Genomic DNA, 7341 nt, shown 5'->3' with positions numbered 1-7341 from the left:
CACTCCCACGTGCACTAATGGGGTTCATAAATGCGAGAATACATATACATACATACATAGATATGCACTTCCTTTCATTCGCCTATGCCCGTTTGGCTGAATATGAATTTATCCGATTGTATGCTCCATTTGTTAGGCTCACAAGAGAAATGTTTTTATTGTAGATGCAAAATTAAAAGTGGCCGAGCTGCAGCTGCTGGTAGAGTAGAATCGCCTAGCAAAGTCTGTTAGACACTTCATTTCGAAGTCCATAACGCAGCCAGTCATACAGTATTTACGCTAAGCTAAGCGTTAGCAGCTCCATGACCCACTTACAACGGAAAAGAGTGCTTCAGGAGCTGAAATAGGTACATACGTACATGTGTATGTGTATACCCGCATGGAAATGTATCTGCAAACACGTCTGTTTGTACTTTTTCAATTCATATAGTATTCTTATGCATACATCCTAGTACATCATTTATGCCAGTACATGCCTTAATGGACGCAGACGAATAGACTGCGTAGCTTGTTAATATCAAAGGGAAGAAAAGTGTTGTTAGTGCCATTTATTGCTGCTGCCAACAGAAGTTTCAATTGTGCTGCCCGTAGTTATGAGCAAGCATTTAGAAATCTAGCTAGAGGCAGCTACAGCATACAACAAACGCATAGCAGCTTGAGTGAGCGTATGACGCATGTGCACATTGTCCGAATCGTTTGCTAATTGTGTGGCCAACAGCATTCGGCATTCCTTCTAAAGCTCATTTGCTAATAATCGTACCTGATTACAGGGATAGGCTGTTTAGGTACAGTCAATGACGCTGTAATTAAAAATAAATTATCATTCACTTTAGAATTTGCTGAAAGTGGTGAGTTTTCGAAAATTTATGTATGACATTTATTTGTTTTTTTATTAAACTTTTTTTGTTTTAAATATAATTTGTACTTCAATAAGAATTATATAACTCAAAATCTCAAGTTTTGTACAAAATTAAAGAAAATTTAACTAGTTTTCGTCTAAATTTCGTAGAACTTTTGGAAAAATTCTGGAGATGTACATTTGTAGCTCCATCAATTTTGGTTTGATCTCAAGCTCAAGGTAACTCAAGATTTGTGATGCTTTTTGATAGTTTTTTTTGTTAGCGGTGTGATGCATTTTCTTTCCTGTAGGTATTGGTCGAAATTATTTTATAAGGAGAAAATTTACAAGAACGCAAAAAAAATGTTAAAAATGAAGGCTAAAGCTAAAACTTCAGACTTAAATTTTATTGCACCAAAAATAATAAATTAGTTACAAAACTGCATACTCGAAAATTTTGCAAAGATTCTGAAAAAATTTGATGTTTAGTACATAGATTTAAGCTTTGAGTTATACGTTTGTTATTGTAGTAACAGCTGTATTTGTATACCGGGTGCGCCATCGGCTAGAATTTAGTATAATGCCGATCGCTTTGGAAAAAACGGTAAAAAGGGGGTGATAGAGGGGTGTATCCCCATCTTAAAACTGAAAACAGAACCTGCGGAGGCTTATAGTTTTTAAGTAATTTAATGTTAAAGTTCTATAATTTAGCGAAAAGTTGGTGTTGCCATACACCTGAAATGAAAACGAAGTTCGCACGCAGGGATGTTCAGTGGAAGGTTCATTGTAAAACTGCAGTATTTTTTGCTGTAATTTAAAGTTGAGAAATGAATTTGAAAATAAAAACATACAACTCATTTAAACTTAAAAACAATGAATAAATACACAAAAAATAATAAAGTAATTAAAATTAAATTAAATTAATTAACACAGTATTTTTGCGTAGAACTCCTTTTCGCGTGGGCGGCCTTCGGCCGCGCTTCAAAAAAATAACCCTCATCAGTCCAACTCCGGCTACGCAATCCACAGTATTTTTGCGTAGAACTCCTTTTTGCGTGGGCGGCCTTCGGCCGCGCTTCAAAAAAATAACCCTCATCAGTCCAACTCCGGTTACGCAATCCACAGTATTTTTGCGTAGAACTCCTTTTTGCGTGGGCGGCCTTCGGCCGCGCTTCAAAAAAATAACCCTCATCAGTCCAACTCCGGCTACGCAATCCACAGTATTTTTGCGTAGAACTCCTTTTCGCGTGGGCGGCCTTCGGCCGCGCTTCAAAAAAATAACCCTCATCAGTCCAACTCCGGCTACGCAATCCACAGTATTTTTGCGTAGAACTCCTTTTCGCGTGGGCGGCCTTCGGCCGCGCTTCAAAAAAATAACCCTCATCAGTCCAACTCCGGTTACGCAATCCACAGTATTTTTGCGTAGAACTCCTTTTCGCGTGGGCGGCCTTCGGCCGCGCTTCAAAAAAATAACCCTCATCAGTCCAACTCCGGCTACGCAATGCACATTATTTTTGCGTAAAACTCCTTTCCGTGTTAAAACCATTGAACCCAAAATTAAAACGTCATATGCGTGTATGTAGTAAGCAGGCACAATAACCCCCATTCCCATCATTAACACTAAACTCAAGTACTTAATTTTTGTTTTCATTTGCAGGCATCCGGCAACACCATACTGTTGTAATTCCAATCTTCTTCTTGTTCGCGCTTATAATTGGAATGTGATTGCATAGGCAAATGAATTTGCATTTAATTTTAATAGATATAATTAGAATATTAGCATAAAAATCGGTACAAACACGCGTGTGAGTGTATATTTGGTGATTTATAGTGAAATGTTAAAAAATATAGAGTGTAATGTGGCAAATTATAGTGATGTTCCCAAGTGCATTTTGAATGTAAATAATTAAAAAATTATTATTTCCCGATTAATTTCAAGTTATAAAGAGTGTTCCTTAACACCTCACTAACATCTCCACCAAGTTTCATTAAAAAAACATTATAGTTTGCCAGAAATTCCAAGATCGGCATTGTTCTAAATTCCAGCCGCGCCATCTTCTATGTCGGTATGAATACATTGAATAACTTTGAAAAAAAGTAACTGATTTGTATAAGTGAGGTATTTTATTTGGTTTGGTTATTTACAGTTTATTCAAACTATTTTTTTTAACACAATAACAATCAAATGGCCATCTTTATTAGCAATGGCAAACTGCAATCTTTTTTCTGCATTTGTCATCACCTTGTCAAGAATTTCAGGTTTTATAGTGTCGATTTCGGTTGTTTCGGTGTAAAGCGATCCATGGTTGAAATTGTACTGAATTGACGTATCGAAAACATGTATGTTGAAGTCGATCGGTTGGTAAATGACAAAGTTATTCAGCAGGGCTGTGGTCCAAACAAAAGTTTGCTTCTAAAAGGAATATAAATAATAAATATAAAGGGTGCTAATTTTTCAATGAATTTTGTTTTAAATAGTGAAAAAGGACAGTATTGCCACTTTTGAGTTTCAAAAAGTATCAAACTTGGAGAAGAGGGTTTTTCCACACTAAAACTACTAAATTCTGTTCTGTTCTAATTTCTCCCAATGGACTTCTTCTATTCGCCACTTCTCTTCTCGCTATTTTTCTGCTCGTTTAACTTGACGAAAATTTTGCATGCGAAAGCAACAACAAAGTTATCGAGCAGGATTCGCCGCTAGCGAGTATACTTACATCTCATAAAACTGGTATAACTTGCTATTTTAAAAGCATATGTAATTTTAGGCTACCCTATTCCAGCTTTGCCAAGATTGTTCGTTTATACCAGTTGCTTCATCTATTCGCCACTTGATAACGCTTGGCGGAAAGAAGAGGCATATTGTGGTTGTTTACTGTAGACGAAAAACTTAAAAATTGCATGGAAGGAACTTGCCGCGTATGAGCACGATGGGTAACACCATAAAAGATTCTCAAAGGTGAAGCAACAAAATTTGCTCAATGCGAACGCAGTCTAATGAAACTTGCGCAATATCAGAAGAGAGATTAGGCAGCATTGAATATAGTGAATTATACCAGTTTTATGAGGTATAACCGTACTCGCTAGGGGCAATACCTGCTCGATAACTTTTTTGTTGCTTTCACATACAAAATTTTTAGCAGAGCTCAATTAAAGCCAGCAGAGAAGTAGCGAATCGAAGGGGAGTCTAAAATCAACTAAGCTTGCAGGGTCCGGCACTGGAAGTGCAATCAATTAAAAAGGCCATAAATTTAGTTTGGAAAATTACTTTTATTCAATTCAAATTAAAAAATATGTGAAAATAATACAAAATTAAGAATCAATTTACTTTTGCTCGATATGACCATGACTGTCCATAAAATAATCGTAAGCTGCCCGAATGTGACTTGCAGGTTTTTTGGCTCACTCGCTGACATTGGGACTAGTGAATCTTTTAGTTCAGACCTTGCTCTCCAAAAGGGTCGTAAGAGAATAATCCATCGGATTCGCGTCTGGTAAATTTGAGAGCCATTATGTGGCCGTTATGAAGTTCGGATCGTTGTTTTTTAGCCATTATACCAAAATGTTTGTCTGTGGTGGATGCTGCCTCTTGGTAGCTAAACGGTAGCTTAAATTTTAAGTATGCGGTGGATGCTACGTTGAAATATTTTCAATTATTTCGCCATTTTATTGGTACATCGTCGGGGATTTCGCTCAAGTCGTTTCTTCACTTTGTGAACCATTTCACGTGACGTTGCAGTCTTTTGGTTACGTTGCGCGATGCTACCAGTATCATTGTAACGAGTAATGGAGCGATAAACAAAAAATTTATTTACTTTAAGGTGCTCAAGCTCACGAACAATTGCTGGTTGTGATTTTCCAGCCAAATATAATGCAATCACACTTTTACGTTTGAAATCTTCTACTGATTTTCTTTTTTCGCATATACTCTCGGCAAAATGCCTCCGCTCGCTTGTAAACAATACTCTTGACTGTCATTTAGTGAACTAACAGAGAGCTGACTCCCGTTCATCAGCTGCGCGAGCGGTTCGAAGTTGGTTACACCTCGAGTGCCCGACCCTGTAGAAAACATAGTGAGTTGTAGGTTTTAGAGCTTTGTTAGCCGAGGTTTAGATTTACGATTTGTAGGAAAAATTTATTTTGTATGGTATATTTGGAGGAATATTATATATACTATATTATTCAAATACATTATATTGCAACAATATTCTCTGACGACTCTGAATTTACCTGAAATACATGACTTGCGGAAGTTTAGGTTAACTTGAAACACGTCGGCTTAAGTTGTGTAAAATTATGTCTAGGTCTTGGCTAAAAGAGCGTAAGAATGGGTCTGAAATAAAATAGCACAATTGCGTTGTCAAACTTTTTATGTTGTACATGCTTGCTCTCACATTTTAGCGTCGCAAGGCCAAATCTCTATCATTCTTAGCATTTGCAAAAATTTGCATTCAGCAGGTTTGGTGGGTGTTTCTGTTTGGCCAAAATGTTTCTTCAATAAAAATAGTCTTTCTTCAATAAAAGCTTTTCTTCAATAAAAATTATCGTGTGTTTTTTTGAGAGGTTGAGAATTTAAAATATAAATACAAAATACAATATTGTTAGAATGATTTTTTGTATTATAATCTGGTCGATAATTGCACGGCGTTTATTTTTCGAATATTATATCTGACATAAGTCTACCACGGCTATTAGTTAAATGGTCCATTCGATCAGTCCAATTTTTGACTACTCTTTCAATAAATCTGGCCGGATGGCGCCAATGGTGGCTTGAATATTGCAACAAATCGACTGTTAAGCGCGCTGCATGGCAAGTTGCGTCACCTTGTTGGAATCAACGTAGTTGATATTTAGTTGATTAGTTTTTAAAACAAAAATTCATTTCTCGTAACGGCAGCTCATTCGTTTTTTCAAAAGATATAAGGATCGATTATGGCACCGGTCTCTATGGAGTTCGCGAATAATTTTTATTTTTTTTAGTAAATTTCCATAAGAAGGAAGCATTGTTCTGGCGTTAAACGATTTAGGCTGACTTTCAAAATCCTTCTGAACAGGAATATCAACACAGTTTGCCATTCTCAGCTATCAAACCAAAGTCATCAACATCGATAGATCTCTCGCAGCTATAAAGACACCAAACACTTAGATCGAAATATATAGGGTTTTTTAATAGGTGCGCTTCAACTTTTTTCCGATAGGGAGGGCAAACGACGCAATATTTTTTATTTTTCGCTTGTCATTTGTAAACTTCATTAGTATACATTTCATCATGGAACGCTACACACTTGAGCAACGATTGCAAATCGTGCAAACTTTTTATGAAAATAATCGTTCTGTTGCTGCTACTTTAAGAGCATTACGGCCATTTTACGGTCCATTTAACAAGCCGTCCCGTTTTGGGGTTATGTGAAGTCATTGGTCTACAGTAACAAGCCGGCGACGATTTGTGAGCTCAGAGCCAATATTGAACGCGAAATTGCTGGAATTTCGGTCGATTTATGCAAAAGAGTGGTCGAAAATTGGGTTCAACGATTGGACTTCGTAAAACGTGCACGCGGTGGTCATGCAAAAGAAATCGAATTTCATACTTAAATGTATATGTTCAAACTCGATAATAAAAAAAAAAATTAGTTAAAAAAGTCAAACCGTTTTTGTTTTATTCAAAAAAGTTCAAAAGTTGAAGCGCTCTTACTGAAAAACCCTATATTTGCAATATTTTTCCTATATTCTTCAAGTATTTAACGACTCATTTCATCCCACGGATCAAAGATACTGATTGATTGTCGAAGCTTCCAGCGCGAAACTTATTGCCAGCAAACCATGGCTGTCCCTTGAAGCACCCTGTACATGGTAAGTGTGTGCAAAGCGTTATCTCATTTTCGGTTGCTTTATGTTCAGTTTTTGTTGAATTTTTTGCTATATAATATTTGTAGTTTATTGTAAAACTTTGCCAGCGCGCAAATTGCACTCGAATTATTTTATTCCGGCATTAAAGCGGCTATCCGGTCATACAAAATGCCGCTGCTTATGCATTAAAAGCAGCATAGGAAAATACGAATGAAAGAAAAATGGTAAATGTCTGCTAAACGCCATCTATCTACTTAGCTATGTGAATAAATGGATAAAAATAATAGAATCTTTGTCCTTGAGAACTTTTGGTATTTAGTGTTTCCGTTTCCTACCATTGTCCATTTCTGCATTTCCGTCACCGCAGTGGGGCATTACAATACATTATCGGGTTTTGGTGGATGCGTTTAGTGTGGAGGTATCTTCTTCTATTTTCGCATAATGTGAAAAAACTGAAAATCTAAGCAGGTTGCTTGGGGGATGGATTTTACTTACATAAGAAAATATTGCAAAAGGGCTCAAACATTGATATTGAGCAATTCTCAAGATGCATGCCAAATAATGTGGGTCATAAGTGTCTCAAACTACTTGCGGTGTTGTGCGATGTTGTGATGAATCTTACAATTATGTACCGATCAAAAACCATCCTGTAGATACTT

This window comes from Anastrepha obliqua, chromosome 3, assembly GCF_027943255.1.
Source record: "Anastrepha obliqua isolate idAnaObli1 chromosome 3, idAnaObli1_1.0, whole genome shotgun sequence".
NCBI classification, from domain to species: Eukaryota; Metazoa; Arthropoda; class Insecta; order Diptera; family Tephritidae; genus Anastrepha; species Anastrepha obliqua.
Note: the sequence above shows the minus strand (reverse complement) of the source record.